Source organism: Camelus bactrianus, chromosome 4 (genome assembly GCF_048773025.1).
Source record: "Camelus bactrianus isolate YW-2024 breed Bactrian camel chromosome 4, ASM4877302v1, whole genome shotgun sequence".
NCBI classification, from domain to species: Eukaryota; Metazoa; Chordata; class Mammalia; order Artiodactyla; family Camelidae; genus Camelus; species Camelus bactrianus.
This window is the reverse complement of record NC_133542.1, coordinates 9997038-10009517: the sequence shown is the minus strand read 5'-3', so window position 1 is coordinate 10009517 and position 12480 is coordinate 9997038. Positions and strand designations below refer to the sequence as shown.

Genomic DNA, 12480 nt, shown 5'->3' with positions numbered 1-12480 from the left:
TCAACATACGCAAATCAATCAGTGTAATACATCACATCAACAAGAGAAAGGACAAAAACCACATGATCATCTCAATCGATGTAGAAAAAGCATTTGATAAAATTCAACACCCATTTATGATAAAAAAAAACTCTTGCCAAAGTGGGTATAGAGGGAACATAACTCAACATAATAAAAGCTATATATGACAAATACAGCCAGCATAGTACTCAATGGAGAAAAAATCAAAAGCTTCCCACTAAAATCTGGGACAAGACAAGGATGCCCACTATCACCACTCCTATTCAACATAGTCCTGAAAGTCCTAGCCACAGCAATCAGGCAAGAGAGAGAAATAAAAGGGATCCAAATTGGAAAAGAAGAGGTAAAAGTGTCACTATATGCTGATGACATGTTACTATATGTAGAAAACCCTAAAAGCTCCACGCAAAAAGTACTAGAGCTGATTGAAGAATTCAGCAAGGTAGCAGGTTACAAAATTAACGTTCAAAAATCAGTTGCGTTTCTTTATACTAATGATGAGTCAACAGAAAAAGAAAGTAAAGAAAAATCCCCTTTAAAATAGCACCCAAAGTAATAAAATATCTGGGAATAAATCTAACAAAGGAGGTGAAAGAATTATACACAGAAAACTACAAACCATTGATGAAGGAAATTAAAGAAGACTTTAAAAAATGGAAAGATATCCCATGCTCTTGGATTGGGGGAATCAATGTTGTTAAAATGGTCACACTGCCCAAGGGAATCTACAGATTTAATGCAATCCCTATCAAATTACCCAGGACATATTTCACAGAACTAGAACAAATCATAATAAAATTTATATGCAACCATCAAAGACCTAGAATTGACAAAGCTTTACTGAAGAGAGAGAAAGAGGCTGGAGGAATAACTCTCCTGGACTTCAGACAATACTATAAGAGCTACAGTCATCAAGACAGCATGGTATTGGTACAAAAACAGACATATAGACCAATGGAACAGAATAGAGAGCCCAGAAGTGAACCCACAAACTTTTGGTCAACTCATCTTTGACAAAGGAGTCAAGAATATACAATGGAATAAAGACAGTCTCTTCAGCAAATGGTGTTGGGAAAACTGGACAGCAGCATGTAAAACAATGAAGCTAGAACAATCCCTTACGCCATATACAAAAATCAACTCAAAATGGATTAAAGACTTAAACATAAGACAAGATACAATAAACCTCCTAGAGGAAAACATAGGCAAAACATTATCTGACATACATTTCAAAAATTTTTCCTAGAGGAAATAAAAGCAAGAATAAACAAATGGGACCTGATGAAACTTACAAGCTTCTGCACAGCAAAGGAAACCAGAAGTAAAACAAGAAGACAACCTACGGAACGGGAGAAAATTTTTGCAAATGAAACCAACAAAAGCTTGATCTCCAGAATATATAAGCAGCTCATACGACTCAATAAGAAAAAAAAAAAAACAACCCAATCCAAAAATGGGCAGAAGACCTAAACAAGCAATTCTCCAAGGAAGACATACAAATGATCAAAAGGCATATGAAAAAAATGTTCAATATCACTAATTATCAGAGAAATGCAAATCAAAACTACAATGAGGTATCACCTCACACCAGTCAGAATGGCCGTCATTGAAAAATCCACAAATGACAAATGCTGGAGAGGCTGTGGAGAAAGGGGAACCCTCCTACACTGCCGGTGGGAATGCAGTTTTATGGAGCCACTATGGAAAACAGTGTGGGGATTCCTCAAAAGACTAGGAATAGACTTACCATGTGACCCAGGAATCCCATTCCTGGGCTTGTATCCAGAAGGAACCCTACTTCAGGATGACACCTGCACCCCAGTGTTCATAGCAGCACTATTTACAATAGCTAAAACATGGAAACAGCCTAAATGTCCATCAACAGATGACTGGATGAAGAAGAAATGGTATATTTATACAATAGAATACTACTCAGCCATAAAAACTGACAACATAATGCCATTTGCAGCAACATGGATGCTCCTGGAGAATGTCATTCTAAGTGAAGTAAGTCAGAAAGAGAAAGAAAAATACCATATGAGATCACTCATATGTGGACTCTAAAAACCAAAACCAAAAACAAACAAACAAACAAAAAAAGTGTAAATACGTGACAGAAATAGACTCATAGAGAATACAGACTTGTGGTTGCCAGGAGGGCAGAGGGTGGAAAGGGATAGACTGGGATTTCAAAATTGTAGAATAGGTAAACAAGATTATACTGTATAGCACAAGGAAATATACACAAAATGTTATGGTAGCTCACAGAGAAAAAAATGTGGCAATGAGTGTGTATATGTCCATGTATGACTGAAAAATTGTGCTGAACACTGGAATTTGACACAACATTGTAAAATGGTTATAAATCAATAAAAAATGTTAAAAAGAAAAAAAAAACAGTGCTGAATTAAATTAGAAATTAATAGTGCTAATTTTTTGAGAGAGTGGAAAGTCTCCTGTACCATTCACGTTAACATTTAAACGTTTATATTTTTGTTATTTTTGTACTATACACATAATATAAATAAAACAGTGTATATATACTATTTATGGATAAATACACAAACAACAAACAAACATTGTATTCTGGTCAAAATTTTTATCCAATTATACATGATCAAAATAAAATGTGGAGACCACTGCTCTTGTGAGCTGTGTTTCTGCCCCACTTCAGGACGTTGTTCGTACTTTGCCACTTGCCTGATAGGCTCTCAGCCTTTTTTAATCCCTCATCATCATTGCTTACATTGGGCTTATCCGTATCTCAGTTTAAATGGCACTTTCTTAGAGAAGCCTTATCTGTCTCCTTCAGAAGTTAATTACTGTATTCTCCAGTGGCTCTTTTTCCTTTATCTTCGTAGTACTTAGATGCAATATGCAATTCTGTGTGCATTTCTGTGATATTTGCTTATCGTTTCTACACTCCAGCCCTACCGACAAAACAAAACGAAACAAAAAACTAGGCTCTCAGCTGCAGGAAGGCAGAGTCCATGTAACCTTGGTGCCTAGCAGTTTCTGACATATAGTAGATGTTGAATAAATACTCTAGTCATGTGTGAAGGAATGAATTATCTTTCAAACTTTGTTATGAATGAACACCAGTTCAGAACTGGTGTTTGGGAATCATGAGTTGGATTAACCTTTCCATTTTTACAGATAATGCAAAAGAGATGAAATTATTATGACTATTAAACAGTTCTGGGGTAAGAAATTAGGTCTTCTCATTCCTCACTGAGTCATTAATTCTGTCATGTTGTCTCAGTTTTTATACCATATTGATTTGGAATATGTGTTCCTTGCCTTCAAGTCAGTGATCGACTTCTCCATTCCAGAAATTATGTTTCATCCAGGGTTTTGTGGGTCATGAAGCTTATATAATACTGGGGACCTTTTCAAGCAAAATAAAATAAAATTATAAATACAAAATTGGATGCAAAACTGAGTAGGTAAATAAATATATCAGATGTAATTGCCACCCTGAAAGAGCTAGAAATAAGTTAACTGGTTATGAAGAAGTAACTGGGAATCACAGATGCCATCATTCTAAAACCGGTCCGCAACTCAACCTCCTTCTGGCTAGATCCCAGTAATGACTGAGGTCATACCAAAAAGCTGCCTGATTTGACAGGAAGAGACTTGTCACAGAGGGTAACTTGGAGAGGAAAGAGACAGTGATTTTTTTTTTCCTTCCTTAAGTCTCATTTTTTTATTTTATTAAAAAAAAATTTTAGAGTAAATTTTTTATTGGACTGAAGTCAGTATATAGTGTACTGTCAACTTCTGGTGTACAGCAAAATATTTCAGACATATAGGAACATATATCTATTTGTATTCATATTCTTTTTAACCATAAGTTACTACAAGATATTGAATACAGTTCCCTATGCTATGCAGTGTAAACTTGTTGTTTATCTATTTTATATACAGTAGTTAGTATCTGCAGATCTCGAACTTCCAATTTATCTCTTCCCACCCCCTTCCCCTGCCCCTATAACCGTAAGTTGGTTATCTTAACTAACTTCGGTTAACAAACTTATTTTGCAAATTTTTCAAGATGTATGATCATATAAACACATTGTTAGAGCCTCTCCCAGGACCCTGGAAGGAAACAGTAGAAATAAAGAAACTTTAAAATTAATCTTACAGTTTTATAATAAACACTCCTCTGCATGTATGTTTTGTATAATAGCTTAGCAAGTTTGCTCTCCTTGGCCTGCCCCATTTGTTCTTCCTCTGTACTGTGTATGCCCAGAAAATTGAATTTATCAAACTACCAAGTTTCTAACACCATCTTACTAGCTGGTCCACTCTTTTTCCCACCCTCTTATTGATTGATTTATTTTGGTTTTTCTCCTTTGGGATTTCTTTTCACATTTAGAGGAAAACTATGTCCTGAATTCTGAATATTTGAAAGCTTCTCTGGAGAGACTTTTCACCTCTGAGTCAAGTTCAAAACCTTTACGGCTCTTGCAGCAGAAAATGGCACACTTCATTATTCCCAGAGCTCAAATGCTACGTATATGTATATTCAAGATGTAACATTGATCTTCTAAAGAGTGTGTGTTCTCTTTCATGTGGAGGGAAGTTAAAAGTTAGAAACAGCAGGAGAGAAGCCCAGTTGTCTTACAGTCAGCAGGTGTGCCTCTCATTCTATAATGTTCTGAAGAATTCCTCCCTCCCTGGGTACATTTATATAGCTTATTTCTCTACCCACTTCTGTGTCTTGCATCTCTGCCTATTTCATTTGGCCCATTTTCCATGAACCCTTGGCTCATTTCTTCCCCTGTATTCACTTCAGTGAAATAGAGATCAGCGACTTTGGGATTAAATATACATTCAGTATTTATTAAATCCTCCTTTTAAGAACTATTGTATTTGTATACCCAGCTCTGTGACTGTGCTAACTCCACATCCACACAAGAACTACACCCTTTCCTCTTTATATTCTTCATATTGTCTAGCACAATGGCTTAGACATGTGAGATACTAAATAAATTAATGTAAATTTGAACTGATCTGGACTGTTGTTATGTTGATTACTTAATAGAATCTGAAAGGATAGAATTCCAGTACTAAAAGAAAGGACAATTAAGGCTACTGATACTATTATTGTTATTATTATTTTTAAAGACTTTCTCTTGACCTGGTAGATCCTCTCTTGGTGTGCATTTCTGCATATGTTTTAGGCACTTTCTTAACTTTTTGTTTATTTTGGTTATTCCTTTTTTCTGAGGGGGATTTGCCCAAAATATTTGAACCTGGTTACATGTTGTGTATCTTTTTTTTTTTGAAGCTCTCAGATAGAATAAGCCTGACATTTCTTGCACAAATTAGATTTTTGGGGGGAGGGTAGGATGTAGCATGGGGAGGTGGGGATGGGACAGGTGGGGTGAATTACCATTATGAAATGATACAGGGCCAGATGTCAGTTGGGCATATTATTGTTTTTCAGGGCAGGTCTGTACTGTGTTGTAGTGCTGTTACCTGGTTGACTTTAGGCTGTAATAATTATTTTAAAAGGTTTATACAGAATTGAATAACAGTGTTAACTGGTAACCAAATTGCATTGTTTCCCAGCCAGTTTAAATCTTTTGGAGAGCTAAGGCCAGCCAAGAGCATTTGTAGTCTTGTTAAAAAACCCCTTTTAAACTAATTTATCTGAAACCCTTATTTTCTTCACTTCATGCTTATTGACCTGTTGCATGGACCTGTTGCATTCATGTTGAGTTTATCCATCAACATATGCACCTGTCAGTCAAGTGAGCAGTTGTTTTTAGAACATGTACTAGAATCACATAAAGCATTGAATGCAGAGAAAGCAGTGATACCTAAGTTTTGCTGGAAGTGGAGTTTGACAGTTTTCTTTCTTTGATGAATTTTTTGTATTTTCATGTTGTAAGTGGTATGGAGCTCTGCTTGAATTAAAAAAAACACGTTTTTTTTGAGTATCATCAGCTTACTTGTCTGGCAAGTGCAGAAGCCTGGGGCCAGCCTGCACTCAGCCAAACAAATATAGAAGTGTATTTAATAGTTATACGTGTGTTCTGTCCCTTCTTGCTGCACCTATGTTGTCACTTATCCCCCATAAGTTATTTATTACCTTCTTTGTTAATGTCAGGCTCCTGTGGGGTAACGTGATGACTGTTTAGGTTTACATGACCCTCTTTCCTCTACCCCCAAATATGTATATATACATATATAGATATGTATGTATTTTATCTATATATAAATATATATACACATATTAAAAACTCTTAATGATCAAATATCCATATTTTATCAATTGACGGTTTAACTGCTAGAATATATCCTTATATATGGATTACATTCCAACAGGTTATTTCCAGAAGGATGCAGAAGTTTCATGAAACTCGGGGGCCTACCACAGGGGGTCTTCTCTGTGAAGTCTTGTCATCTTGTTTGCAAACTCTGAGAGCTTTCAAGGACAGGGAACAGTTGAAAGTACAACTATCCTCAAAATCCATATATATGCCATGTAAATTAGAAAAATACATTGAGACTTGTAGCTCAACATAACAGAGTAATATCGCTCATATACCCCTCTTCCTTTCTCAAATTTCCACAAAAATTAGGAAAATAAAGGAAGAAATGAATACATTTATAAAAGGGCTAGGTGCTAGCAAAGGGTGCCAAGGGTAGTTTAACAATTCTAAGGCAATTCTCTAATACATAATGGAAATGAAACTCTTTTCATGAAGAAAGATACTCCAAAGAACTGATGATGCAAACAGATAAAAAAATTCCAGCACCAGCTTCTCAAGTTCAAACAGTGAATTTACTTCCCTTCTTGTGCACTCTTTTCAGGGGACGTTTTCTATTTACAATGTTTTGAGCTCAGAGTCAGTAGGAATGAGAGCAGTTGACCTTGCAAATGTTATCAGAGAAATTAATTAAAAGATTTCATTTTGTCTTTATAACATCCTGATGAGGTTGATGTTATTTTATAAATGGGAAAAAAAATGAGGATTAGAGTTCACCCAACATTGTACTTCAAGTTAATGGTGAAGCTTTCACTTGAGTCCAGGTTCACTTGACCCCAGAATACTTGTCTTAACCGCAGGTAACTGATTCTTCAGAGACAGAGCTAGCTGTGTCTTATACTCTGAGACTGTTCAAGTACTCACCAATAATAGATTCATATGCATTATGAATTACTGTTGAGAGTTTTTAACATTTTAACAAAAGAATGAGACTCCAATACAAAATAACCCACTCCTTTTTTTTTTTTTTTTTTTTTTTGGTATAACTCAAGAAGGATGCTAGTTAACTTCTGCAATGTGGAAGTTAATCAATAAAAAACTCTGATGTAACCTTTGTTGAGTAGGGTTATTTTTTCCCTTCTCCATTCATAAAAAGTCAATGAATTTTGTGTTAAGTCATCAGAATATTAACCCAACAATTGCACAAAGAACTGATGGACTAGTAATGGACAAAAAATGGTTTCTAAGCTAAAGTAAGAACAAAGTATGGTATTTGATGTGCCATTTGGAGTTGGCCACATGGAATTACAGGAAATGTTCTGAACTAGAAAATAGGAATTAATTCAACACCCCAGCCCCCAGATGTTTCACTAGGTTTTAGTTCAGCTCCTGGAGGGTGATTTTCCTCACAACATTGGGTGTGTAAATAAAGGCTGTGCACAGTCTCTAGTCGGTGGGTTTCTGAGAGAAAGAATGGCCTGAGAATAACTCATGTGAAATGAATTGACAATAGCTTATGGAATCCTGTCTGTCTTCACACACACACACAACAGGCACACACACATACACACACACACACACCCTGGTCCTAAGAATCCCAGCAAGACCAACTTTCAGCTACTTTTGTAAGGATACACAGAAGAGAAAGAATAAATTATGTTTCCAATCACAGGCAATCCCTTAATGTGAGAGTTCTTAATATATCCATTGGATTCTAGAAAAATACATTATTCTACATTTAGTATTCATTCACTATTCATTATTTCAGTTTCACATTGCTTTCTGCAGTGTAAAAAGAATCAACTCGGTAGAAAATATGAAGAATGTGGGAACCATATCCTAGTTCTCTTCCCAGTGGTTCCTCGGTGGGTGTGACAGATTTATAGTCACCATTGTTGGCACCACACCCAAATTACCCTCTTTCCAATCATTTTTTTCTTCCCATGCTGCCTTGGTCTTGCATGTTGGTCTGTCTTAGGGTCAACTATCCCCCAAATAATGAGACTTTCGCATTGCCTGATGACATTGTTTGGGCTGACTGTTTATATTCTTATGCTAAAAAAGTATCACTTTATCCTGCCTACTTTTAATTTATTACAAAAGCCCCCATCTACTATTCTAACATGGAGTCAGCCAGGTTTTTGGAAAACCCCCTCTTCATTTCCAAGCTTCACAGATACTCTCATTCTTACTCAAATACCCCAGTAATGTAGAAAAAGGAGAGAGCATGCAAGTTAGTCTTTTTTCTTCCATATAGATGGTCAACTGATTTTTCACTTTCTGACTTATGAGGACATCTTTAGGAAAAGTTACTATTCAAGAAATGTTATACACAATGTTAAGGAGAAATTGACTCCACATGTGTTTGAAAGCTCATAAGGTTACATGTGGATGATTACTTTATTACTTAACATTAAACAAGAATGATACATTTTCTTCTGATTTTCTGAAATGTTATCACTAGCGTACAACTCCATGTTTGTAGAGAATTTTGGGCTAACACAAGTCTTCTTGTAGAAGAACATTTTATTATGCAATTGAGTGTAACTCCAACTCATGTGTAATGATTTCTTTTTGCCAGCTCCATTTTCTATTTATTATTGATTTCCCACATTTTGTACATATTGCTTATAACAAAGAATGCTTGGTCAGATAATTATTATGCTAGATGCTTGTAAATGTGGCGACACAATCAGCTTCAAAGAAAATGTATTATCTCACCTCAATTCATCACAAACCCTATTGGGTTCCCTATAGAAATATAAAGGGTCAGACTCAGCAGGTATAAGAATAATTCTAACACTGTAATTGCTTTTCTACTAGCTGTCATTACTGTGGAGAGGTGGTTAAGAATTAAATGCACTGTTCATCAAAATAATTAGTCTATTAACTGTACAGTCTCTTTTTGGAGCTTGTTTTTATGATTATCTGATAATTCAATTTTTCTTCTATTTCTGGGGACACTTAATTTAAGAGCCTTATCCCACCTGTACAAACTGAGCAAAGTAAAATAATTCCAAACCGCAATTTAATTAATTAAAAATAAAAAGCTTTGTTAATTTTTTTTTGCATTTCAGATGCATTAGGGGATAACGAATTTCTCCATAAAAACAAAGGATGTTTTCCAGTAATCACTATATTTTTAATTTTCATAAACACTGTAGTGGGAAACATATTTTTTGTCATAATAGTCAATGATTTTAAAGTGTAAATGAATATTAAAATTATCTGAATGCCATATTCACAGGAAACACATTATTTTTAAAAACAGATAATACTTAAAAAACATATCTAGTTTGGAATGTTTATTTTAATTACCAGTTTCTTATTAATAAACAATTTATTATATTACATTTAGTTCCTCTATTTAGATATAATAGTATTTAAATCTTTCATTCTCTCTCTCTTTTTTTAAACATTATTTCAACATTGGAATGAGCTCCAATTATAAGAAAATCTATTTTATCTGTATAAATTGAAGAGAGTTTTGCATTGGTTTTATCTGTGCACATAATCAAAATTGAATTTTATTCTATGAGCTTCAGAGCCTCTAGTGGCAAATGGATAACCTCAAATTCAGTTGCTGTGCTTGATAAGATTACACATTTGCTTTTGGTGCCTTCTATCTGATGTTGATTTAAAACAAAGCGTATTAAATCATGGTTCCCACCTGTTCAACGGCTCCAACTGAAGATAAATACCATGTATATCTGCTTAATGTACTACAGCTATAAGAGTGCTTTCTCTCCTCTTTCCTTTTTTTTTTTTAATGTGTAGGATTATTTCAGCTTTGTGTGATATTAAATACAGGCCGTTGATTTATGTTTCCTGTGTCGAGAAAGTTTTCAGGATTTTAGAACCTCACTGAGCACAAGCTTACATATTAAAATAATAATATAGTTCTGTATTTTTCAGAAAGCTCTATTTTTAGATAAAAAGGAATCACATGTATTCTATAGTGCTGTCAAAGAATGTGGTTAACCTTTCATGAACCAAGAGTCTTGAATCTCAAAGGCAGGATAATAGGAGGAGTATGTTGAGTGTTCCCATCCCTTTTAGCCTTCTCTCCTCTCTGTCCACAATGTTTTTAAATCTGCCAATAGAAACATGGGCATGGTGGGGAAAAGAGCACTAAGCTCTCGAGCCTGGCTGCTGTACTACTAGGTGGGTGGCAGAATAAATCAGAAAATGTATCCCTAGTTCTACTTTTATTTCTTATTTAAACTGCTTTTGTTTCAGAATTTAGCCCAAAACTCTTAAACTAAGGATGTGTGGTATGAACCTCTGCATTCTAAAGATTGCTACAACCACTGCAGGCGCTATCACCACCCATCTTCGAACAATATTTAGAGTAGACTGGAGATTCACTGAGAAAGCCTTCTTTCGAAGAATCTTACAGGAATAAGAAGTTGTAGGATTTTTTCCATCCTTCTGGCAGGTGGGAGAGGCTCCTCTCCTCCCATCAACTACTGCGGAGTGAAGGGATCCTGAGAGAATCATTCCGAAAACGTGGGCTGCTTACAGGAAGGGAAGCAGGCATCCTATTTCTGGACTGGGTGCTTGTTGAGCTACAAATCCTAGTCCTTATCAGGCTGCTCCTGGAGAGGAATGCAAAAGAGTTCTTAATCCCCAACAATTTTAGTTTTAAGCCAACCAAGAAGTTGATGGCTGTCTCTTGCCTGCATAATTTTGAAGGTAGAAGATTGGCTGGAGTTACCCGCTTATGGCCGGATAAGGCAAAAAGTCAGCAAGGGCTAAATAGTATCAGAGCCCTAGCAGTCTTAAAAGCAACTCACCCAAAAGGGCTCGCCAGTGACAGGAGGGGCTTTAGCAGAAGGATGCTGGGAGTTTTCTGCTACAGACAAGAGATGGAAGAGGGTGTGAGTAGCCAGACAGGGAAATACATTAAATATCAGGGAAGAGGACACCCTGCAGGGGAGCAGGGAAGGAGTATATTCTAAGGAACGTGAAAATGGACCTTGAGATAGAAAGTCAAATTTTTGATGGTGCCCATGACAGAGGGCACCCAAGAGCCACATTAAAACAAACAAAAAAATGAGTAAACAAAAACTTGACACATAAAGCATTTGTATTTCTTTTTCCAAGTCCTTCTTATGCTCCCAATCTTAGACAGTCAAAAGCATAAGAGGGGCGGTGGAAGAAATAGAAAGTTAACTGGATAAAAAATAAAATCAAGATCAAGCCTCTCTCTCCCACAGGCAAGTCTACATGCCATCCATCAGGCCTGAGCAGAGCAGGAGGGGAGGAGCAGGAAGTTAGACTGAAGTTGAATCTTGGCCTTGGAGAGCCCTGGATATAGTAACAGTAGACGGAGGTCGGGTCAGGATGCACTCCAGAGGTAGGTAAGCTGGATACTGCCGAGTGTGTTTGCAGCCCCTGGTGGGAGAAAAATAAAACTGCTTTCTGTTTCTACCCTAACCTATATCCAGCCCAGTCATAAGTCAGTCCCTCATTTTGGCATAAATCGTTTTATCCTCTCATCTATTCCCTTGTCTTTTAAGATTTCTGGTTGTCATTTTAGGATTTTCTTTGCTAAGAACTCATGTTTTGGAGGAAATAAACTCCTTCCCTGTCTCTCCAAATGAGGCCTATGGCTCAGGCCAAGAGACTTCAGCATAAGCTCATGTCCTGGACAAATTTTTAGTTCAAAATGACAGTGATTGAATGTCTGGGTCTTGGGCTCCAGGGGAAGGTTTCAGCACTGACAGCGCAGCTGCAGGGATCTTGGAGGCAACGCCTGGCAGTGCTTCTGAGTCCCGCTGCCCCAGCGATGGCCCCAGTACCTGAGACTTGTCCTTCTGGCCCTGCACCCAACATCCGATCCAGCCCATTGGACTTGTACACCTGCTTCTTCTCTGACCTCTGGATTCGTGAAAGGTGAGATCACATTCCCATTTCTGAGGCAAGGGCTGGCAGAGAGATTGGAGAATGTAATGACAGAAATGTCTTCTTTCAGGTAACCTCAGGACACCGTCAGCTCAACAGTTACAGAACTACTGTAGTCGCATCTTCAGGAATTGCTTGCTTTTTAAGGATGAAAATGCTGGAGGCAAACACTGTTTAACAGGCAAGGTGAGAAGGATCTAGAAGAGAGAGCAGGAAGTAAGCATGGCTCAGAGTGTGAGCAAATACAAGAAGAGCTTCAGGAAGGTTCCCATCTCTAGCCAGTATATTTTGGATATTTTTGCATGAATTGCATTTTAATTTGAACGCTACT

The 12480-nt window shown here is 36.7% G+C and overlaps 1 long non-coding RNA gene across 3 annotated transcripts in view; it reads left to right on the top strand.

Moving 5' to 3' along the window:
* LOC141577435 (uncharacterized) overlaps nt 1-12480 on the top strand; it is a 43060-nt gene that overhangs the window by 14496 nt on the left and 16084 nt on the right. For 2 of the 3 annotated variants that reach the window (XR_012506305.1, XR_012506306.1), the window contains 3 exons: nt 11462-11601; nt 11950-12140; nt 12220-12335. This is a non-coding gene — a long non-coding RNA (uncharacterized LOC141577435). Of the gene's footprint in view, nt 1-11461; nt 11606-11949; nt 12141-12219; nt 12336-12480 lie in introns of all 3 variants that reach the window. The other variant, XR_012506307.1, reaches the window with a different exon arrangement.